This window comes from Takifugu rubripes, chromosome 7, assembly GCF_901000725.2.
Source record: "Takifugu rubripes chromosome 7, fTakRub1.2, whole genome shotgun sequence".
Classification (NCBI taxonomy): Eukaryota; Metazoa; Chordata; class Actinopteri; order Tetraodontiformes; family Tetraodontidae; genus Takifugu; species Takifugu rubripes.
The window spans coordinates 11,077,736-11,101,983 of record NC_042291.1 but is presented as its reverse complement, the minus strand read 5'-3'; the positions used below and the strand labels follow the sequence as shown (position 1 = coordinate 11,101,983).

The following is a 24,248-nucleotide window of genomic DNA, read 5'->3' as shown; positions in this document are numbered from 1 at the left end:
TGCGCGGCGTCCGGTCCAGCCCGCGGCCATGTTCACAACACCTCAACATTTAGCCGCTGCTCGTATTAGGAGCGTCCATTCTGTGCCAGATCGCAGCAGATGCGCACAGACAAGGTCGGTCCTTTATCTTCTCCCCGAGAAGCTGCTTGAGTAATAATGAGTCAGGGTTTCACCCGTGCATTCGCCTGTTGGCCTGACAGTTTCTGCTCTCGGACGGGCATGGGAGGCTGGACCCGTGTGTTGCTAATGCTACACTGTTCTGACTCACAGCTAGTTCTCACGTCTAATTTACTCTCTTTCTGAATTAAAGTGGCTTCATGAAAACACTTTAATTGGCCCAGGGGGAATTAGGAATGTTCGCGTGCAACATAATTGTCCTTTTAATGTGACTCGTGTACTTGTGCTCCAAATTACCTGCCCCGGCATCACCAGCTCTGGCAGCCTCGAGGAACCGGGCCGGCCCTCCCCGGGGCTGAACATTCATTCATTTGAATATTCTCTGCGCGTGCAAAGTTAATCCCCGTGCACCAGTCATGCTACCTTTCAGTCGGGTTGGGGAGATAATCCACTCGCAGCCCTGGCAGGAGGCACAGTGTACAGGTGCTTAATGTGCATCAGCACTTCTGCGTTTTCAATTTCGAGGGTCTCATTTTCCTGTTTGTATGTCTGTGTGCGTTTGTGTGTTTGTGCGGCCGTTTGCCTGCAAAAAAGGCTTCTTTAGTAGCTACTTAGGAAGCTCTCTCATGTCAGCTGTGTGCGGTGATGTTGACCCAGTAAAGAGAAGCCGCTCTGACTCTGAGATATGTAGCAGGAAAGCAGCAGAAAGACGGATGCAAATGGGTGTTTTTGCATTTCCCCCCACATTCTTTGCTCCTTTCCCCTTTTTTCCTCGTCTTTGCCCCAGCTTTCCCCCTTCTCTCCCCCTCCCCGCGTCTTTATTTCCACCTTTCCTTGATGCTCACGCCTGATTTCTATTCCCACCGCCGTGCGCGGCGAGATGATGCCCCGCCACGGCAGACAGCTCGAGCGGCGAGCCAGCCTCCTCCTCAGTTCACCGCCAGTTCACCCCGGCTCCACGCTGAGAGAAATGGCGCTAGACAGATATGCAAATGCGGCGACGGCGGCGGCAGCTGCAAAAACGTTAAAACTCTTCCTCAAAACTTCTGGTTCCAATTTGCATTTGTTTGAAAGAGTAACTCCAGACTTTCAGACAGGGGTCTCTGTTATTCACGTCTCTGGGGAACCGTTTGTCAGGTGGACTTGATAATAGGGTGTCATTTCGCGCTGACTCATCTGTCCCCGTAGATTTCAAAGAGCCTAAAAATACCACCATGCCTTATTCAGGTCGGAGCTATATATTTCATAATTGACATGATTTAGTTGACGTTTTTCCACCGAGAAGAAAGGGTGCATTCAGGGACCCGTGCAAGCTCCTTCTCAGCGCAGACATCTTTTACAGTGTGGACGGCTGCTTGTTATGGTTGGCTGATTGGGCGTGGACGAGTTCTGTGGGACTCTGTCCTCAGCTATTCGTGTAAGCATGTCTTCTGAGTCTTGCAGCTCTACATTTGGCTGCCATCATCATCACCACCATCATCATCATCATCACAACCATCATCATCATCATCAACACCATCATCATCATCTGTTTTCCTGTATTTGTGCTGCTGCAGCACAGGTCTGTTGTCTTTCCTCCTCCTCCACTGCTGTCACCTCTGTCTCTCTGCACGCTGAATTTTAACATAAATAGACTGACGGATGGTCTGAACGCGCATTCCTCTCCCTCTCCTACCTTCCTGTGGCCAGAGAATCGAGTTTCTCATGCTTGTAATTGTTTCCTCGCCGTCTTTCTTGCCGCAGGTGCTGCACCGCCTCTGTCCCGTCCTGACTGAGTGGCTGTCCCACGGAGTCATGTGTCCATGCCACCGCCGTGAGAGTTCTCACTCCTCAGATGACCTCTGAGTCATGAGGGATTGCGAGTTGTGGGTTTTCTAGTGCGTTTTTGGATTATTTTGCTTATTACACGCTTTACCACACTGCATCAGTAATGCTAGCAGGAGATTAAGGCGGAATTCTAGCCCTGCAGGGGTTTACACGTAGAGTTGGACTTCCTCTCTGCAACTTTTCTTCTGTTCTACAGCATATTTACTTTAATGTCACCTAATGTGTTTTGGCTTCCCTCGCCATCTCCTTTATATGTGCTGAAGCAGCGATTATAGCCTGTGTTTACTTTTTTTAATACATTCTTGGGATTGAAACACATGTTCGGCAATAAGGTGCAGCTGAGTTACTCCGTAGCTGCGCTACTCAGTCAACCGCGTCCACCTTCAGTTAGACGTGGAGGGTCCTTTCAGCGGTCCAAACCATTGTCTCAAACCGGGGAACCATAAAACTCAATTTCCCATGGAGGAGGGGTTGATGGCGGCGGAGGTGGGGCCGTTCTGAAGTCCAAATGTTCTTATCTCATGCACTATTAAGCGGGGCAGTGGGGTGTGTGGGTTTCGTGGTTTAGCGTCCGTCTGTCACAGCCCGGAGGCATGTTGCGCACCCACTCACACACTCGCACACTTGCAGATGCAGCATGCATATTCACAAACACACATCAAAACAGACTCTGGAACACACTTGAATCACCTCTTTCTCTCATTCAGTCATTAATGCACACAAACTCGCACCGCCCCGGGGCCCTGCAGCGCCAGTCCTGTGCAGCCTTGGCGCAGGTCAGAGGGGTCGTTCGAGCCTCTCACTTCATTAATCACATCTGGGAAGCGAGCAGCTCTTTATGTATATTTTTCCATATGTTGTTACCGCTTATTCAACTTTGACTTGAGGGTAACGTATGGTCTTAAAACCTGTGGATGAATTATTTAATGTGAGTTAATGTAATTGACAAAATGGCAAATTAGGGCCAAGATTGAATTTCCCATGTGCTTCATTGACCCCCCAATGTGTTGGAGGTCACAAATGCAGTGTAATGTGCTTGAAAACTTTAAATGTTTGTTGTCAGTAGCAAGTTAATCCCTCCAAAATTCACAATTTCTTTAATATGGTACGGGTGCAAGTATGTTTTTGAACATCTCGGTATGCAAAAGCTGCAATAATATCTAACTTTAATGGTCCGGCTTTTTCAGCATTTATTAATCAATCAATCGGTGTGTATTTTCAGGCAGGCAGAGACACAGCAGCACCTTAGAGGCATGTTAAAAGCATTCCTGGCAACCGAAGACCACGAGGAATCGATCAGTACGCAGACACAACCGAGATTGATTCCAAATTACAGAAGGAAAACAAGCTGGGATTCAAACGCTCAGACATAAACACAAACATGGCATGCAGAGTAGCATAGCTGTCACCCGTCAAGGTAAACAAAGTGATGGATTATAAACAGCGCATTCGGCCGCTGATGCCATAATCAAGAAGGCCACTTCTTTCTTTTCTGCAGGATGATGTTTGCATGAGCGAAAACCTGACTGGCATTTTGATGGTGTCAGGAGGTGACGGGCCTTTCTGATTGGGCTGCTGTAAAGTCAACAAGGCAGGAAGCAGAAAGGTGACATTTTTGGAGTTTTGAGCACCGTTTAGCTCAGAAATGTTTCCTGTCTGGTCAAAGACCCAATTCTGCACCATTTCCTTCTAAAATAAAATGATCCTGTGGTCCATTACTCTCTGAAATTCCACCATAAACTCCAGGGAAAAGTTACTCTTCTCAAACCTGAGAGCCTTGAGGAAGTGCTGCTGCCGAGCTAAAATTAGCACGGTTCCTGCTGCGTAAATACACAAAATTCTTTTACATTTCCTGCAAAACACATTGATAGTGGGCTGGAAAACCCATTTTTTATCGCACACGTCCGTGCGGGGAACCTGAGCGAGGCCTTTTTGGCAAAGTGGTGTCAACAGTGTGAGGCGCGAATCGCAGCGCCCGCAGTGAAACCGATGTCACGCCGTACGCTTTATTTGTGTTTTTATGTGGCATGTTAGACTTTTCCCCTCTGCTGTTTGAACGCCTCCTCGCTTGGCTGCGTGTGAAAAACAAAGAGTGAACAAGCGAGACTGGAGGATAAATGGACCAAAGTTAAAGATTAGCCCGAGTTTGCTAACCCTGAGTCACTCTCTCTGAATTTTTTTCCCTCTCAGAGTGTGAATGTGTGCTATATTTCTCTGCTCTCTTAAATAAACTATGCTAGCTCCACATGCTGAGGCGCACCGAGGCTGCAGCCCTCTTGTGGTTAACACCATTTTCTTCACTTGGCATGCCAGAATGAAAATCTCGCAGCCTAAAGCTGCCTCGCAGGAATTATTATGCAGTTATCTGCTATTGTCTTCCACTCGTTCCCAGTCCTGCTACGATCAGAGCTCAGAACAAAGCTCTTCAGCTTGGAACCTGTTCTTCTGTTGCTTTTTCTCTGTCTCTAGGTTATCCAGGTCTGTGGTTTTTGGATCGGCACTCAAACACTCGCACACACTTTGCGCCTGTGCTGAGTGAGTAACACAGTGTACGACAGACTGTGTGTGAAGTACTAAGTGAGCAGAAGACTCCACGACAGCCTCTCGCTGCGTTTGCCAACAGCAGGTTGCTTTGGCAGGAGAACTGTCCTTCCTGCACAGTGAGTGGTACCACTGATCATGCGTGTGAATTCTGATTTTATTGGGATTATTGCATCCCGATAACCTCCATGTGTGAATATCGCGTTTATCCACACCAGGATTTAAGTTGCGTTGTCCTCCTGGTCTTAACTCTGGCTGTCACCAGAGGTGTGTAGGGCAGCATGTGGGTGTGGTAAAGATCGGTAAATAAAAAATGTGTACGAGGAAAAATTGTGGGATATTAACACAATAAGATGAAGGCAAATGGAAGTATACGCTAAGCATATGCAGTCATTATGGGAGAGGTCTCAGAGTGAGTAAGCTGCGCTGGAAAGACACCTGGACGCATTTGGGGTTTCCATACCTTGCTCAAAGGGCACTTTGGCAGCGCTCTGCTGCTACCAACTCACTTTTCAGGTTCAGCGAAAGTGTCACCACAAACCACCTACGAAGATGTGTGCTGGTTGCCTCTCCCGTCTCCTACATGTGTAAATACAGCCAAGCTGTTACCCTCTCCATGTGAATACTCAAATCTGACCAAGGTTTTGCTCAGGCTCTTTGTACACCCAGAATACGAACAAGATTTAATATTCATGTTTTTTAACACAAGCATGTTGGATCGTGGCAATAACGACCGAGAAAGAAGAACTAGATGCGATTTGCTCTTAAAGCTCTGCAGATACTAAAGCTGATGCAGTGCTGGAGATACCAGAGGACTTCATCAGGAGAGAAGAGAGAACATAAAAGGTGGTTTCAGTGGTGAGAATGGGGCAGTCAGGAGGTCCGCAGCACAGAGGTGTCTGAGTTTAAAGTAGCAGTGGGGGTCTTTCCGAGTTGAAAGTTTACCTGAGAGTGGGCTCAGATCGAGGTCTCAGCCGGCTGACCCAAATCTCAGAGAAAAAAGACAGAAAACCTCCATTTCAGATGCCAGGAAGTTGCAATCAAAGACCCGAAAGAGAGGGGTTGGAGTGGCGGAGAGAGGGGTGCGAAGGGCGGCGATGAGTCAGAGGGACTTTTATCTCTGCGCCCCTCCCGTATCTGCGGTGGGCGCGAGAGGTCAGCGCACTGTAATTTAAGAAAAGATACCCAGAAAGGGAGAAAAACAAAGGGAACGTATTGTGGTTAAACTGATTAAACTGGCCCTTTGGTTTATTCTGGGCATCTGTGGTTCTGTGAACTGCAGGGCACTGAGTTCTCTCAGCGCTTATCTTGTTTTTTCCCATCATGCCTGTTTTTTCTGTAATCAGTCCATAAAATCAGAAACGACACAGACAAGCAGCAGTAATGAAACTGTGCTTTTCATCTGAAGACCATGTATGCTTAATTTGAGACGTTATTTGTCCTGGCTGTCAGTGTTGCTCGATAAGCAGCAGAATAAGGTTCGGGCCTCGCCGGGACTTCAATTAACAACCTTTCAGCGTCGTCACAATCTTGTACCATCTCCAGATAATTTGATAGCGCTTGAAAACCCCTCAAATGTTTGTGGCTGGCCTGAGGCTTCGCGTCAAAAAATCGGTCTTTTTTTTTTTTTTAAACCGCAGCATTCAAATGATTACAAATGTTAGAAAGCAACACAAGCAAGAGTTAATGAGGAAAAGTGAATTTCTGGACAAGTCTGCAGGCTGGGATGTCAAAACTTCCTGAGTGCCCGAAGAAAAAGGAACTCAAGTCCATCATTGGAGTCCGGTTTTCCCAATCGGAGCCTTCCCGGGCCTTCTCCAGGGTGCGTTTCCCTGACTCACTGGCACAGCTGAGCCGGGGATTCCGTCTCTTCACGGTCTAGTTGGGATGACTGATGCAAATATGCTGCCGCAGAGCGCAGACGCTGACCCAGTTGGGGGTGGGGGTGCAGGGACCACTGACACGTTCCCAGTCACTTGTGACTTCTGTTGATTTCTGCCAATCAGCATGTTTGAAGTGCTTTCAAGCGTTGGTTTGCTTTGATCTGTGGATGGTTGGTCCATGCAGAAATAAAGGAAGTTGTCTCAGACAGTATGCTGAAAGGTTTTTTCCTTTTTTGACGCCTTCACGGCCTCAGAGATGTCCGATTATATATATGTTTATGACATAAACACTATGACTCTAAACTTCATTGATGGACTTTTTTCGGCATCAATGATTTCCACTTTCTTTCATCCATAATATAAAATCCACTGCGTTAAATAATCGTGCCATTATGTCACTTATACATGTCGCACCGTAGAAATATTTAACCTCCATTTTAGCTCACCTTTAAACATCAATGGAGCCCCTCTCTATGTTACACAAGTGACCATAGGATAAGGTGAGGCAGCCTATTAATTGGTCAGTGGCGCCATGGCGGCGCTCACGCATGCTCTGCTGGATACTCAAATTAAGACGACAGATGGAGATCAAAGCCATCGTGAACTTTACCTTAAACCCGCTTCGCCACCCCCACCCCCCCATCCAGCTACGTCCATCAGTGACACTTCCAGAGGTTCTTCTCATCCATCTCACAACAGAGTGATGTTTACAACTAAACAAAGCCGGGAACACATGTAGAAAAAGTCCTTTCGCAGGTGCGTCGGACTCTCGCTCACCTTCAATGTCTCTTGTTTGTAGGTTTTTTTAAGCAGCATTGGCTGTACCACTCGTTAACCTTTGCTAATACAACCTGCATGTATTAATAATGCGCAGCGAGAAAGGTCAATCGATGCGAGCGTGCGTGTGTTTGTTGGTCGTGGGGAGTGTGAACGTTCAGCAGCTCCTACAGAAAGAATGCATCGTGGGCCCGTGAGGCAACGAGGGGACATTAAACGCACCGTTATTACTTAACAAAGACTCGTCTCACAATGTGGTGTCTCATGATCAAAAGTCTTGCCTGGCGCTGTTTACGTGCTTGTTCATGCGTGAAATGTAAAGGCATGAACAAATAGGACACTCATTACTGCTTAAAATAAAAACAAAAGTTAATTTGCATAGAATCACCTTGGATTTAGTCATGACGTGGCGATAAAAGGTGAATGTATTTAGCTCGACCTCAGGGGTCGTTATAATGAATGTAAATGCACATATACTGTATATATTTGATCTGCGTGACCAGCTGAGGGGGGGTTTAGCTGAGTGACTCATGGAGATGTCACATGCTGAGTCCAGGTTGACCTTTTCAGAGAGGAGCGGCTTTAAAAAGCTTAAGCTAAAAATGTTTCCCATCAGCCGATACATCCATGACTGCAATACAAAGAGGGCCGGAGACATTTCCTCATTCACATTTCTTTTTGTTGCTCAAATGTTGCTCTTGCAAAGAGCCACACAGCAGCTAGTTGTATGCAACGTCTATGGCACTCTTTTTGCTCTTTCCTTCCTCAAAGGTCAGCCTGCTCTCGCAGCAGATCTCTAACCTGACGCTTGATGAGCCTGGATCTGGGTTCCAGTTTATTATAAACCGCCTTCTCTTGTTTTGTTCTTGCACCACCAGGGTGACCGTTCAACCTGTGCACGTCTTCAGTTGACTCTATTTTAAACCTACTTGGTCTGTCTGGAAACATCGATGGTCCACTTATTATTAAATCAAGACCCAGTCAGCTACTTCTGCCACCCGACCCGTGTCCTAGGGAAAACATCCACCCTTTGCGGATGAGGGTTCCGTGTTGTCTCCGTGTGTGATTTCCAATCTTCCTGCGTCCTGATAACGGCGACATTGCTGCGACTCATTCCCTCAGATCCCCCTGCCTCCATCTCTCCTAATCAGATTTCTCTGGTCAGGTTATTTATCATCGCCGGCTCTGACTGTGAGTGATGCTTGGCTAATGGGTTTAGCATTCAAATCTGCTGGCTTGATGCACCGGAATCCCAACAAGGGCTGTCATTCCTGTGGCGGCGGCGGCTTCAGAGCGGTGTAAATAAGAAGGAAATGACATTGCTGAAATAAGCATTTGTGCCGGTCTTGGTCTTTTTTGGGGGGCTGGATTTGTATTGATTTTTAAAGTGGCTGAAATGAAAACGGGAAAGAAATTTCTGATTGTTTTGTGCTGATTTTATCCTCAGAAACTGACCAGACAGAGAAGAACGTTGACTCACGAGAGGCTCACAAAGTCATACATGACAGAGAGGCTGGCCGACAGCTTGTTGAGCACATGCACGCCAATTAGGCCATGTGGTTGACGCTGTAATGGCAATAATAAATCTGACAATGAGGAGTCCTAAAGCAGCAGCTGCTGGAAGCTCAGACAGACAGCGTCCATATGTGGCGACAGTATCTGGTCACCAGTCAGGACCTCCATTCCCGTTTACATCATTTCTCCTCTGCTGGAATGAAGCTACGCAGTGTGTGTGTTTTCTGGCCTTCTGTACTGAACTGTGTGACCTCAAACGTGTGTTTCTGTGGGTGTGTTACTCTTTGCTGCCACCTGTGTGATTTAAATACAGGATGTGCAAAGACACAAGTTCATGTTGCTTCCGGATACAATTCCAGACGCTCGCGTCATCGTTACCCGCGGCGATTTCACAAAGGGGGAGAGCAGGTAAGGCGAGGTGAGGAAAGGTGAGAGCGGAGTGTTGGAGGCTGGCATTTTGTTTCTAACTGCTGATATTTAGGGCTCCTTTTATCCTGTTTGCTCATTTTCCAAAGAAATTTGAGTTGTTGACATGCAGAAGCCATGTTTTATTGAGTTTTAACAACTCAAATTTCTTTGGAAATTCACAATTTCTATATTCAGAATTTGTTTGGTTTGTTTTTTTAGCCCATACTGAAGGTCAGTGAAGTGACCAATTCTGATCACTGGCCCATCAAAAGGTCATCGAGTACTACTTTTGATTTACACTGTAGGACTCCAGTTAGATGCTAATTGAATTCACTTACATTTCTAGACTTTTAAGGCAGTTTGTATATCTGCCCTTTATAACACAGTTCCTGTTTTTGTTTTGCAATTTAATAAAAGTAAATTTCTAACTTTATTTATTCTGTTTTAAGTCATTCCTGACGTGTTGATGAACCACCGTTCAAGCCTGGACATGTACACGCACTTCAAGTTTGTCCCTGTTGATAGAAGTTCACACCTACACACACACACACACACGCACACACACACACACACACACACACACACACAGGCGCGCACGTATGCGTCTTGGCAGTGGAAAAGGATTTTGTTTTAACAGGACAACCTAACCTGGGATGAGCGCATGACCCCGAGTTTGAACAACCTGCTAATCAAGTCGGTTTAAGTGTGTGAGTCAGAAGCTTCAACTGATGAGGTTGGGGCGTGTGTGTGTGTGTGTGTGTGTGTGTGTGTGTGTGTGTGTGTGTGTGCCTCAGAGCATCAGCTGAGACATGCTGATGCCCTGATGTGATGAGTAATTGGCAAACAACAGGATATTCGTGTCAGATCCTTGTTAGAAAAGTAAGAAATACCTGACTGTTACTCAATGGATTCAGTGTTTGAAGAAAAAGAGGAGGAAGATAAAAGATAATTCCCAGCTGATTATGGTGGAATAAACGGTTGAAAGAGAATAAGCTGCATTATCTCCCATAATTACTTTATTTTCCGATATCAAGTGGTGTAGGTTCACCTTTATAGTACTAAATGACTTTACTGACACCATATTCTGTGACACCAGAAAAGCATTTGATTGTCTATAGCTGGTTTTTAGCCTCCTCTTTATGGATTTTAGATCTCCTGTGTTTATGTGTGTTTATGTGTTGTTTGCAACGGTTGTGTCTCTGCTTTGTATCTCAGCATGACTTCATGCCTCCCACTTGGCTGCATAATTATCTTTTCCCAACTGTAATTGTTAATTTAGACACACATGTGCGCACACACAGTCGCAGCTCAGCAGTGGCACCTTTTGGAATGATTTTTCAATTTTGACTCGCCAACAAAAGGTCGCTGTGTGCATTTGCGAACAAATAAAACTGACTTTTTGACTATTTTACATCCTGAACGCTTTCAAATGCCCATTCAAGTGCCCGTTGGAGACTTCCTCAGCTCAGCAGAGGGACGAGAACTGAAAGTTTCAACTGAATGTGGAAAGCAGCTTGTCAAAATTAGCCAGCGAGCTAAAGCAACTGAATATTGGAGTGGAGCGTCACAGTCAAGTTAAACATTTGCAACAGCGAAACGGAGTGCTTGTGCACACGGGCCTGAGTTTGATTCACAGATGACTGTATCCGGGTGTCAGTGAAGCAGCTCGCCGATTAAATGTGGGCTGAACAAAAGCGGCTCTCTGTCTGCTCCAGCAACACATCCACTGTGTCTGCCCTGGCCTCCACGCCACCTCCCAGCTCACTGCAATCTCTCTGCCCTCCCTCTGTCTGTCAGGATGTCTTAGTCTGATTCAGTTCCCTTTCCCCCTTCTCCTGCTTTCCCCCCCAGCCTGCCTGTCTTCATTCAAAGAAACCTCCACGTGCGCCTATCAAAACATGCGGCTGATGTTTATATCACCTGTAGCCCACATGCGATGCAAACCTGCAGAATATAGAGGCGTTCTATAAAAACCCGCTTGCATTTGATTAGTTTGATGCTGAGATTTCAGCGTGCAGACAGGATGACAGGAAGTGAGGGCGTGGAGGCACTAGAGAGGCCGAGACGACTGACGGAAGTTATAAGACTTGCATTTATTTCAATTAAAATGTCACAGCGCAGACGGAGCGGGACTCCCGTGAGTGAAAAAAGAGAAGAAGAAAACAATACAGGCAAAGATAAAAGAGACCGTTATTTATAGGAATCGCCGCAGATTACCACCGTGTGCATGTGTTTTAGTTTGGTCAGACGGGTCCTGTGGTGAACCCATGTTCTTTAATTTGCTTGTCTCATGTTCATGTGTGTGTGTGTGTGTGTAAAACGACAAGTGTGATTGTGGCCACGGTTGGAGTCTCTCCTCATCTTTCGGTGTGTGCGTGTAATTTTGTGACAAGAAAGACACAGATTATTGCACATGAAATGTTATTCATACAAAGCAGCTGTAGCGTGACTATCCCCCCGCTGCAGCGCTCGTCAGCCCGCTGGAGAAACACAACAGAACAAATCTCGACGGGAGATAACAGACTGCCTTTTTTTGTCAGGGATCACCTCTCCTCCCAGAGAGGCTCCCCGACGACGTGAGCGAACAACTGTAGCGTACGGCTTTAGCGTTTTTTCCCCATAAACGTTGGTGCTAGCATCAGTTCCGATAGCCAAAGCGGGAAATAAATCTTTTATTTTGAAAACATCACGGGAGATTTGTGTGACCCCCATAGAACAAAAAGTTGATTCGAAGGCAGAAAGTGTTTTGCCAGGTGCTTAAAAGACCCAAGTCGCACAGATAAACCCGCACATCTCTGTCATTTTTTGTGTGCAGTTGAAGTTACATGTGCTGTCAGAGGATTACGATAAAAACTGCTGCTGTCCTACTGTAGCGCACAGGAACTGACAGAATGTAGTTTATGTGCTGGCACCTTGTGTTTGTGTAGACAAAGCTGCATTTTCTCGTTGCCCTGTGTGTCTGTTCTGACGCATTGAGCTGGAGCTTGTTGTTTTTCCTCTTTTCCCCTCCCTGTTCTCTGTGATTTGCCCCCCAACCCCCACCCCCCTGGTCTTCTGGTTTTCTCTTTGTAATCTCTCTGATCTCCCCGCCAGTTGTTTATAACTACTAAATATGCCACATCTCTTCCCTGACTGGTTTTCCCAGAGAGCACCGTGTCCATTTTCACACTGCTCTAACACACTTATGTTTTATTTCCCTCCAGACTGTATTTTTATGGCAGTTCAGCTTTGTGGCTTGTTGTGAGTTGAAAGGTAATGGTTACAATGGGAAGCTTTTCCTCAGTATTTTCCCTGCGGTCGTGTTTTAAAAACTGTGTTTAAATGTCTTTGGCTGTTTTCTTCAAGTTTAAATCGCAGATATATTGTTGGTTATTGGGCCATAACAAATTCTGCTGTGGAAACTGCCTTCATATATTCAATATTCAGTCTTCTTGACCATTCCAAACCATCTGCTTTGTTTCAGACTCACCGATTTATACTGTAAGATTACCCTGCATCGTTTCTGCCTCATCATTTGGGACCCGTTCAGATAATCCACTTCAGTGTTATAGCTGCCTGACACATGCCTGCTGCTTGTTATATTTTGACCCATATTTACTGTTTGCCATCTCAGATCGTAACTAAGCCTCTTTTCCGCCAACAACTGGAAGTCCCTTTTTGTAAATTTTCTGGTAATTTGTGGGGATTGTGTTTCCACTGCACCTGAATCTTCTGGAAAACGCATTTAAATCAGGCTGAAGGTGCACGTAGAGAGTGAAATATACACCTAATATACTGTAGATGTTATTATTTTGCTCAAGTTTCTCCAACTTTCTATGAATTTGTTTCAGCTCCACAACCTTGGCAGCTAAACTTCCATAGACTCATTTGCGTCCATCATTGGCAAACCAGAAAGAGACTTGGACTCAATCTCCCAATTCCTCTTCTTTTGCTGTTTAAAAATGAGGAAAAGCTTGTAGAAATTACGTGTGCAGCAACACATCGAAGTGCTGAATACTGCAAGAGTGAACCACCAATCACCATTCTTCCACATGCAACCCTGCCCTTCAAGGATTCCAGGGAATCTGAAAACTTTGTCCATCCTACGTGGTACTTTTTTCAGAGAAGATTTGGGGTTGCGGGAAAGTTTTAGCCCCCTGGATAATTTCAGTGGTTTCACTGTGGTTTGAAAATAAAAAAAAAAGATCTTCAGGTGGAATCAGGGGCGCTACTCTTCCATATAAAGAACTAAAAAGTAATAAGCGGAATTTCAACTTATGTCAAAGTTTTGGTTGGTTCAAAAGAAATGTGACCTGGCCCACAGCCGCTCACCTTTGACCTTCATCACTGCTGGCGCATTCTGCCCTGGTTTAATCTATCTTCAATCCAAGGTTCTCCTGCCTTTTGTCCAATAAACCCTTCTGCATGTTTACACAACAGGTGAAGATAATAGATAGAACAGAATAAAGAATAAAATATTGTTAGCTGTGCAGGAGAGCAGCCCAAACAGTTGTTTGTTATTTGATATTAAAATGACTTTTTCTTAAATCACTGTGTTTTCCTTCCAGTGAAAACAGTTTTTTATGATTTAAACAGGTGGTTATTGCCAGGCAACATGTGAGTGTGTATATTTTGGGCTGACGCGTTTATTTCACAATCAAGCGTAATGTTGTTAAAGCTGTGCCGGTGACTCCGACGCGCACCAGGTTGTTTTATTACAGTGATTATTTTCAGAGTGCTGCAAACGCTCCGGCGACGTGGAGATCCACTGGAAAAAAAAGACATAATTGCGCGTATGAATATTAAAGGGATTTTTCAAATTCTGCGATACTTCAGAAGAGTAGAAAACATTTCCGCCCCACTCCCCGCCGCCCGCTGCATCTGAGGAAAACGACGTCTTCCTGCAGGAGTGAGTCGTTATTCAGTTTCAGACTATAGCTTTGTTTTCTAAAGAGAAGTCAGAATAGACGGCCCCTGTCGTCTACCTTTGATGTTCGTGATGCCTTCGCCTTTTTCACCCCAATCCTCATTGGACGAGAGCAGGCCCCCTCTCTTCCTCCGCGCCGCCCTGATTCGCCACCCACCCTATTTGTCATAATCACCGGTCCCCACCCCCCACCTCTCCTTCTGTGTCTCATTACCTCCTTGTGCTCCCGCCTCACACACTAACACAATGCTCCTCGCTCTTCCGTCAGTGCCCGCGGTCATCTCCAGCTGCTGATTGAACTCTGTGGTGTCGTGCAGGAGTCTGAAATGTGAGCGGGAGTGGGAAAGGCAGCGAGATCCATGAAAGAAAGGAGCAGGAAGAGAAAGAGAGAGAGATGAGGCAGAACTGAAGGATAGATGCTGCCCTGATATTGACTCTGACCTATTGACCTTCTGTCCACCTGATGCTTTTTCTTCATTTCTACCTCCTGCCCAGAAATAATGAAGCGCTCTTCAGGCCCACTTCCTGAAATTATATAAAAGTGAAGAGAATTAACAGAACCACACTGGAGGGATGCTGCCATCTTGTCCCAATGAGGTCGTTTGCAGCTGGACTTTGCGCTGGAAGAGCACGTTCAGGTCGTCCCATTAGGCTAAGCTGATGCCATATGCGCCTGTCTCGATCACCACATTGATAACGTCTGCACATGGCGGCGAGGTGTACCGTCAGGGTCAGGGGATAAAAGCATCAGAGCGCGTGAAACACACACTGTCACGCTTCTTTTGGGAGTTTGGTTTTTTTTCCAAATGTGATCTCCGCCACCCCCGTGTCATCCGTCTTTCCCGAAGGTCCGTGTTCTTCCATCTCCAAAATCTTGACGATCCCCCCAAAACAAATGAATCTCCCCAGGACCCGCGGCCCATTAATTCCTGCTGCCTGATTATGCTCTAACAAAGGAGCGCGTGTTTGCGGCAGCAGCGCATGTTTTGCATCATAAATAAAAAAAGTTTTTGAAGTTGGTTGCCCTCTTGTGACATATCCATCTTCCCCAGCTCAGCTGTCTGCACCCCCACCCCCATATTCTATTCATGTAATTTGAGCAAGAACGCTGAAAAAGAATCCCCCAGTAGGCTGACCCAGTGTTGAACCTTTGCTCGGTTTGACAGATCGCTGCAACATGAGCTTTTCATTTCATCTGTGAAACCCCCCCTCGCTGTTTTTCTTTTTTTCCCCTCTTTAATGTGTCGTGTCTTTCCCCGCAAATTGAAACAGATCAAGTCCGGCGCTGTTAACGTGCGCGTTTGTCCGCCTCGGTGCCACCGATGCGTGACGACGGTGGTGTATCTGCACGAGGGCCCATTTGGGAGATAAAGGCGGCTCTGGCGCAGATAAGGGCCCTGCAGAAAGGGGCTTTGTTTTAGCCCGACGTGCTGAGAGATGTCACAGACAGTTAGAGTGATTCATCCGTCAGCTTTAACACCTTTGACTGGGAACGTACCCCCTGACCTGCCGTCTCAATGCGCTTATGCACCGGAGTTCTGGCTGATAGAGCCACACAAGGAGAACCAAGACTGTTTATTATGGGAAATAAATCATTTCAGTTCAGCAACTTATCTGACAAACTCAATTAGGCTCTCGAGCCTCCCTGGCTTATTTAGAACCTCCACTCCTTCCTTTTACGCGATTCATCTCTGTTTGTCACTCTGGGTTTGAATGACAGCATTGTCCTGCAGATCCAAAGCTGCGCAGCATGAGATCATGCAAATTCCTTTTTGGGGTGGGGTCTCTTTTCATCTCCGGAAGAAATAAGATGCATCTGGGTCAGTCTACTCCGAATATGTCGATATGATTTCCACTTAAGGACGCAAACATTTCTTCCATTGTTGTGTCTTTATTTCGAGCTGATGCATGCTGGGAAACAGTCGAGAGTGGAGTCGGTTCTAAGAACTAACCGTGCATTCGTTAAACAGCTTCAAGCCAAAGCTGAACCCCGGGTCGTCTCATATTGTCACCCACCGGTGCCCTGAAATACCTGCCTATCAAGCTGAGTCTTAATCATAATTATTATCACTTAGTGTGAAACGCGGTAAAAAGGCCAAAGAGAAGCATTTCCAATATTTGTGATTATAAGCACCATTATAAGTCTTTGTCAGGCCTCCGTGAGCGTAACAGAGCTTTTGTTGTGGGCAGAATGAACGGTTATAGTGATCGAGAGCGAAATTAAAGGTTATAAATGAAATGGAGTATTTCCCGCGCGAGGACATTTAGAAGATTGAGATCGTAATCAGGATGGAGGTGCGGAGGTCTATTGTGGACGCTTAATGAAAAAGTGCAGACTTGACATTGCAAAGGTTAGACTTATGGCAAGTGCGAGGGAAGAAACAAAGGGGCGTGCGTGGATACAGATAGATGGATGGGATGGCTGAAGGTGGAGGGGTGGGATAATGGAAGGGGCGGGGAGGGGAACCTGGAAAGGGGGTATCAGGGCAGTAGTGGACTCGCTGGCAGTGCAACAAACCTGGGGCTGAGGGCAAAATGGGTCCCTCCCTTGACAGAGTTGGATTTTCTTTTTCTGAATTTGATCACCAACCTTCTCTGGACATTTAGAACCTGCCACGAACATCCCACAGGCGTAACACTCAAACTTAAAGTCATCGTGAGCCTTTACAGACGACACTAAACCCTCATATGTGGTTGTTTTCGACGATGACGTTTCCCCTGACCTCGGCTGTGGCGGGACGGTTTGGACTACATCAAAATCTCATTAAGTTTTATTGCGCTGTCAAACGCTTCGGTACGGCGGCGTGAATAATTCTCCCAGACCCCAACACCGTGGCACAATTTAGAGTCGTCATTAAGAAGTCATTAAATGTTATAAAGCCGGCCTGACAACAGGGAAGGAAGCAACATTATTTGGATGATTTATAAAATTCTGCGCGGTTATCGCTCTGTTCCAATAACACTGTCATTTACATTTCATTCAAATGAGCTCATTTTTAAATTTTTAATTTCCGGGAAACAAAGACGAGGTTTCTTTGTGCAGTCAATTTATATCAAGCACTGTACAAGATATACAAGTATAATGTAATTCTTTATAAAAAAATAGTTTAATCTAATGTAATAAGCACTTAATTGGGATGTTTATAACATATCCAGCTGTCAGGAACAGGTATTGTTTTTGCCGAGAGCGGAACTCTTGTTTTCTGTATATTCTGTATATAAATCATAGATAGTGAAGCCTTTTTCAGTCATTCCAGTCCACACAGCAGGAAACGCAAATCACAATGACGTCATATCCAGTATGTTCACGAGAAGTTCTCACCACACACCTGAACTGCTCAAAAAGGTAAACAGAAAGTAACAGTAAGAGAAGCGTAAGAGGGGTTTTGGTTTGTGGCTCGATTTTGTTGCTCTCAGTAAGAGGATGACTGCAGGAGACACCAGGAGGCGGAGCCTTTAAAACTAGCCTGGACAGGAAGTGAGGGTGGCACGCTCGGTTGTTGCATCAAATGGATCTCTAATGTCGTCTCCAGCTCTTGTGACTCCCACACATCAAATGAGAGCACTTTGCTCTGCCTGTGTGTGTTTGTCTCACGCCTGTTGCTCGCTTCTCGTTTTACACGTGCTAAACTTTCAACCCCAGCACGACACATCCTTGGCCTGCATGTGTTGTTTGGCAGACTACGCAGGAAGCAGCGATGGCCGGACTGTTTGTGTGTTTCCTGTGTGAGTCTAAGCTATTTTCATCATGTGACCGTAGGATCTTGTGGGTCTGTCCCCGATTTATGGTAACAGGTAATCTGTACCCTGTAATAGATTACATTTCTGTGGTAGTCCTGAGTGGCTGCTCACACACCTTGTCTCGCTTATGTCTTTTATTTAATTCTTCAGCTGATGCTTTAAAACTCTGGAGAATCATTGTTGCTGTAGACAAAGATCCCCCCCTTTGTCTGTTGGTGGACCAAGCTTAAGGGATCTTTTTCTTTTATCTCAAGAGGCTTTTGGAAACTTTTAGATGTTAGAAATATTTATGACCGGATAGAAAGCATACTTCTGTATTTTACATGAACAGCTTGCTCTCGCATGTTCTTTGTAAAATTGACAACTAATATATAGCAGGAAGGAAAGCAATTATAACAAATACGTAAAGATGAGCGAGAGAGAGAGAATTTATGTGTATGTGTGTGGGCGTGTTAGAAAGAGCCAGAAAGAACAAAAAGGAGAGAGTAAGCAGGGGTGGGCTGTGTTTTAATTATTTACAGCTGAGCAACTGAAACTCCGTCTCACTCTGTCACTCTAGCCTGTAATCCAGAGTTCAGTTATAAACACAGTTAGAGTTTCCATCTCTCTCCCCCTCCCTCTCGTCCTGGGTGGCCGTTCGCTGTGTGTTTGTGCATGTCTGTCTACATGTGTGCCAGTGAGCGTCTGTATCCTTCAATCCTTCCAGATTCAACCCTGTGTTTGTTTCACCTGACGGAAGCTAAAGTTCGCTGAGTTGTGTTCCTCTCGCACAGATGCTCCGCTCGTCCTGAATCGACCACCGTGCCTCCCAAAAGTCGTAAACAAATGAAACTCGTTTGTCTTTGAGGCTGATTTCCAGGGCACATTGGTTAGCGTCTGCTGCTTCATTGATCCCTGAAGTCATATTCAGTTTTATTGGGGTCAGAGGTCAAGCTTGGCTACAGAAGCTCTGCGAGGGACCGAAACAACAGCACACCTCACTGGCTTTAAGTGCTCAACAACAATATTTGTGGCTGAATAATGACTCTAGGAATTTCAAGCCAAGTCAGTGATTGATTCAGTCTAGGTGATGTTTAATCGATGACTATAACAAAGATGAATTCAAACGGCAACGTCCACGTGATGAAACCCAGAAAAGCTCCTTTAATCCAGAAAATAAGATCTGAACATGTGACAGTCCTCTACTTCCTGGTTTGGCTTGGCTAGCAAACCCAGTTCTACTTAGCTGCAAAACGTCGTGGTGCAGAGTTTTATTGGGCCTCTGGATAGTGACCAGGGGCTGTCGCAACCCTGCAGTCTCTCCGGTCATGTTTAATCATCATGGCAACCATCTCTGGAACATGGTTTTAAAAGATCTGAGGTACCATTTCACTGCGGGAGTTCCTGGTAAATCCTGGGGACAGGAACGTTACAAAAATGGTTCCTCTTGATCCTTTTGATGACCATGTCTCCACTGAGACACTGGGTACGAACATCCCCCCTCCCCGCCAAAACCAAAAATCCTAACTACAAAACACAGGAGGGAAGGAGGTAAATATGGAAGGACCTCAGAATCCCAGGGCCTGACCCCCACCAAGCAACAGTGGCAAGGAAAAGCTCCCCTTTAACAGGAAGAAACCTTGAGCAGGACCAGGCTCATGTATCCTGCTAATGGCTGGCTGGGTAGACAGAGGGGAGAAGGGGGAGGAGACGGGGGGAGGACAGGTAGAAGAGAGACTAGGCAGAGATCATAGAAATACATTAATGATATTAATTATAATAAACTGTCGGTAGAATTGAGTGGGTCAGCAGGGTCGGCGGTCAGTAGGTCAGCATACAGCTATGAAGGTGGCTATGCCTGTAGATGGATACAGATGGAGGAGGAGAGGAGAGGAGAGGAGAGGAGAGGAGAGGAGAGGAGAGGAGGGGAGGGGAGGGGAGGGGAGGGGAGGGGAGGGGAGAGGAGAGGCAGCCATGACCCAGCAGGGTGACAGAGGTCTTTCAGGTGATCATGTTAACCTCAAGCTCCGTCAAGGAGTTTTTCGGGTTCGATCAAACTACTGACCGTGAAACAGGTACTTGTTTATGCCCCATAAAAGTTCCTGTAAATGGCCCCATAAATTACCCTGAAGTTTCTTCAGAAAAACGCACCTATGATATGGAATTTTTAGGAGGAGTTCCTGTTTCTATGCAGTGAGATGTTTTAAAGATGAGTTGTGCAACTGCGAAAAAGTTAAAATACTCCAAATAAGAGCTTTGGGATATTTCAAACAGTGGGATACAGCCTGGTTATGAACCTGTTATAAACTACAGGAATAGACCATGGGACAAAAAGCTGGTGCTGTCGTTCCTCTCTGGTGTTAAATCACATTATTTTTGAGGTGAGAAACATTTGAGACGGCCCCGACACGCTCCAACGCCCCCCCTGGAGGACGTCCCTCAATAATGACCATCACAAAATATACAGAAATATCTGAATAGAATACACAATCTGACCACATGTAAAAAAATAAAAAGTTGTTTTTTAATGATAAAAGAGCACAAGATGCTCCCTTTTAATGCTCTTGTCCCCTCCAGGTGGACTCAGGTGTGCGCAGGTTAGCCGAGCACACATTAGGTCACTTAACAGATGCATTAGGTGGATTCCACCTCAGAGGCGTCTTGATTTTCTTTCTTTCTTTTTTTTCTTTTTTTTTGGCAAATCCTCATGTATGAAACTCATGAGATGAAAAATCCCCCAGATCAAACGGCAGAGTCGGGCTAACGTGGCGGCTAAATTGACGGCACCGGGCAGACTGAGCCGACTTTTCTGAAGGTCTAATGAAAGGTTTCTTTGAGAGGCCGTGTCAGGTGAGTGGAGGTGAAATATGCTGCCCCCCCTCCCCCGCCCACTCCACCCTGACACTCCCCACCTGCTCTCTCTCTCCCTCTCCCTCTTTACAGCCAAACTTATTATTGGCTACATTGGTGGTCTGAACCCTGTGAGTCTCGCTCTCTCCCTCTTTTTCTATCTCTCTCTCTCTCAAACAACCAAGGAACCAGTGCTGGATGCAGCCGTGCTGCCGTTACCTTCCACGCCACCCTTCTCTTTATTCTAAATCTGCTCTGGAACGTAAATGACTTAATAGCCTCTGACACTTGCATCAGAATGAAATGACATTCTTGTCCTCCAACATCTGCTTTTACATCATCTTTCCCCTCCGACGTGTCTAAATAAACACATGTTCAGACCGCTTCTGCTCGAGACAAAAATGGAAGCTGACACCACCTTGCACTGGGCCCCTGGGCTAGTGAGAGACAATATGTTGTTCTAATATGCTAATTTTGCATTAAGAATTCAGTGAAAATGAGCGTGTGAGATGATCACACCATTAAAAGTAAGCATTAGCAGTGTAGCATGTTAATCAGGCCAGATGGGACCATTCTGTTTGTGTAAATTTGCTCTCTCCCTCTCTCTATACTTTGTCTGGAAAGCCATTTGATAATGTTTTAACTGAAATAGTTAAGATTTCATTAAAAAAAATAACCTGTTTATACATATAAACATATAACCATAATACATGGTTAATAGAATGAAAGTCGGTCTTGTTCAGGTGTTTCTTGTAGTTCTTTCTTGAGTGTTCCATTCACCACTTCCCTCCCAAATTGTGTTGTGCTAACTAGCGTAGCTTCTTGTGCACCCTGCAGACCATTTTGAACATCCGAAGGATGAATTAAGCTGACGCGGCTCACCTTTATTCTGGATATGTAACACGTCCCAGCTCATAAAACCAGCCTGTCCTGGATGAGAGACAGCGCCGTACTGTCATTATTCCAGGGCTCCTGGATTCCTCTGCTCAGTTGTGGCGACTGCACATTATAATTATGTTTGGTTTGGCCCCCTTTTGATGGGAATGAAGATTTTAAGATTAGCTGAATTTACCGTAAGCGTCCCTGTTTTAATTAGATTTATTACAGGCATGGATTCATCTCTTTAGTGGTGCAGCACCTTTTCATGTCTCAAAAACTCCAAGGCCGTTCTGACAGGCTGGTTCCTAATTTTGTCGGCCTCATTCTCACAGATGCAGCGAGTGCAGTACTTTCAGCCCCGAAACGGCAGACAAACAGACTTTTTCACCGTCCAGCGTCCATTTTTAGCCAAAATCAGCATTTGTTGTCCACCGCCGCCCTCCAGCGCGTACTGGCTCCATAATCCGGGGGCACAGTTGAAAATTCCCAACCCAGCAGCAAAGCTTTGTTTTTGGGGCTTTAGTCCAGTCGTGCTCCTGGGAGGTCTGAGAGCTTCTCCGGCCCCCCTCCTAGCATTTCTTTTGGCTTTTTAAGGACTCCCCCCCCCCCCCCCCCCCCCCCCCCTCCCCCAATAATGCCGTCCCAATCCCCGAGACAATAAGAGGTCAGCACAGACCAGCTTGCAGAAAGTGCAGCGCGACTGAGTGTTGTTTTGGAAAGTTGTCACGGTCCCTCGTGTGAGTCAACAGGGAACAGCTACAACATACATTACTTTACTGGTCGTACTCCAAACAGCAACTAGATGTATCTGAATTTCCAGAGAGTTTGGACTAATCTATCAAACGGAGCTGGAAAAACATCTCTTCCGAGATCCTGATAGGTATTTAGTTCTTGGACAGAGAACACGTAAGTGATCAGCCAACGTAATTGGGAACGTTTTATCAGATCTACACATCATGTTGTGCTTAGGTTGAAAAAATATAACCTGCTGAACTCGTTCAACTTCCATCCGTCCGTCCAGCTCCGGCTGCAGCAGCTCGCACGTCCCTCCCTCTGTCAGCCATTATCTTGTCAGCGCGAGGTCATTGTCTGATCAGGCTATGATGTCATTCCCTTCATAAACAAGTCCAGCTTCCTCCCGAGGGTGCCTATCAGCTGAGCTTATCTGGCTCTCCAGCGGGAGTTGAGCTCATTCTGGAGTCGTTCCGTCCCCCTTCATTCTCCCCACCATTATTTTTTTATTCACTCGCACAGCTGCTCGAAAGAACATTTGCTGTTTACTGCAAGAGCGCTTTGATTTGGCAGCGTCCGACGTGTTGAACAGGAGCCGCTCTCCAGCATAACAGTCTGATGAGTCAGCCATTTTAACAAACCGGACTCACAGCCAGTTGAAATGGTTTTTCCTGTTACCGGAGTTTTCACAGCTCGGCTCTCTAGACGACGAGACGGCACCGAGGTGATGTTTGGAGGAAGGCACGGCTCTGGTTTTCATGGCTCTGCTGATATGACTAAGAAGTTTCAAACTGTTACACGCCCATGTGTTTGAGCGGTTCTCAGTCATGTGTGTTATCAGCTGCCGTGCATGTGGGAAAGCCCCTGCAGGCGCAATGACATCAGGCTCTGTGTAAAATTAGACATAGTTCAACGCGGAGGGCGTGACTGGGAAAACAGAGGAAATGGGAGAGATTGTTGAAAACAAACTGGACAAATGGAAACAGATAAAGCTGGGAGGGGGAGGCCGGGCCCGTCTTTGTGCACCCGAGGTGTCGAAAACTGCCTGGAATGGGCCGACTTAGTAATGAAGTTGATATCTGCACAGCCAAAGAAACGGAGCTTTGCATGCGTGAGCCCTTTAAAAGCCTCGGCTCAGTCAGCGCTTTGGTGCCGAAGTCCTTTAACAGTTAAAGCTTCCCTGCACATGTTATTAGTCTAACCATAATGAGCGGGAAGCCCTGTGGCACCCTGGCTAAATTCATAGTTTGGAACTGAAAAATAGCAGGTACGCATCGGACGTTAATGGGCGCTTATGAGGAATGAAAGCGATGTAACGCTGGCTACAGTTAGCCAGGCAGTTAGCGATCTTCCTCCAACGAGTGCAGCAGAAGATGGAAAGTCTTTAAGCGCCCTGAAAATACGACCTAACTACCAGCTGTGGCGGTTTATTTTTACATGCTAATTCATAATTGAGAAGCGTGTCTGTCTGCCCGCTCAGAGGGAAGAAACGGTCCGTATTGCTGTCATTTACCGCTCTGACCACCAGCGTCGTCATCGCCACCGCCAGATTGACCACCACCGCCACTGTAGCCGTCATCCGCCGGACTGCAGCGCACCAGCACACGAACTCCCAGATTTTAAAGCCGTGTCGGAAAGATGACATCACTCCTTCCTCCCCTCCTCCGCTCTGTAACCCTCCGCGGCACAGCTGACAGGGCTGGAAAACAGGGAGCTAGCTCCTCAGATGTTGGCATCTTTGCAGGAATAATCAGCTGCTTCCCCCCGCCGGCTCCCAGCGAAGGCCCCGGCAGGAGAGTTGACATCATTTTCATGCTGCAGAACAATAACTGGCATTCCTAATCCTCCCGACATAAAATTGACATCTGTCTGGAAGTGCAGGAGTACGTGACAGCGATGGAAATTGCCGGTCCCGCCGCAGGAGTCGTCAGCTGGTTGACGTGCTGGAAATAAACGGAGGGAATGGAAGTGTTTGAGCTAGGCAGCAGAGACGCGGTGCATGAACTGTGACTGTAAGAGATCAAACCTTTCCCACAGAACGCCGCCACTCTTTTTTTTCCTTTTCTGATGCTCCAAATCTGTCTCCAATGTCG

The 24,248-nt window shown here is 46.2% G+C and overlaps 1 long non-coding RNA gene across 1 annotated transcript; it reads right to left on the bottom strand.

The window, feature by feature from the left end:
- Nucleotides 1-13,239: 13,239 nt before the first annotated feature.
- Nucleotides 13,240-23,833, bottom strand: LOC115250470 (uncharacterized). The gene is made up of 4 exons (XR_003889020.1): nucleotides 22,409-23,833; nucleotides 14,424-14,499; nucleotides 14,189-14,295; nucleotides 13,240-13,815 (listed from the first exon to the last, which is right to left on the bottom strand). It is a non-coding gene; the product is annotated as an uncharacterized lncRNA (long non-coding RNA).
- Between the last annotated feature and the right edge of the window lie 415 nt (nucleotides 23,834-24,248).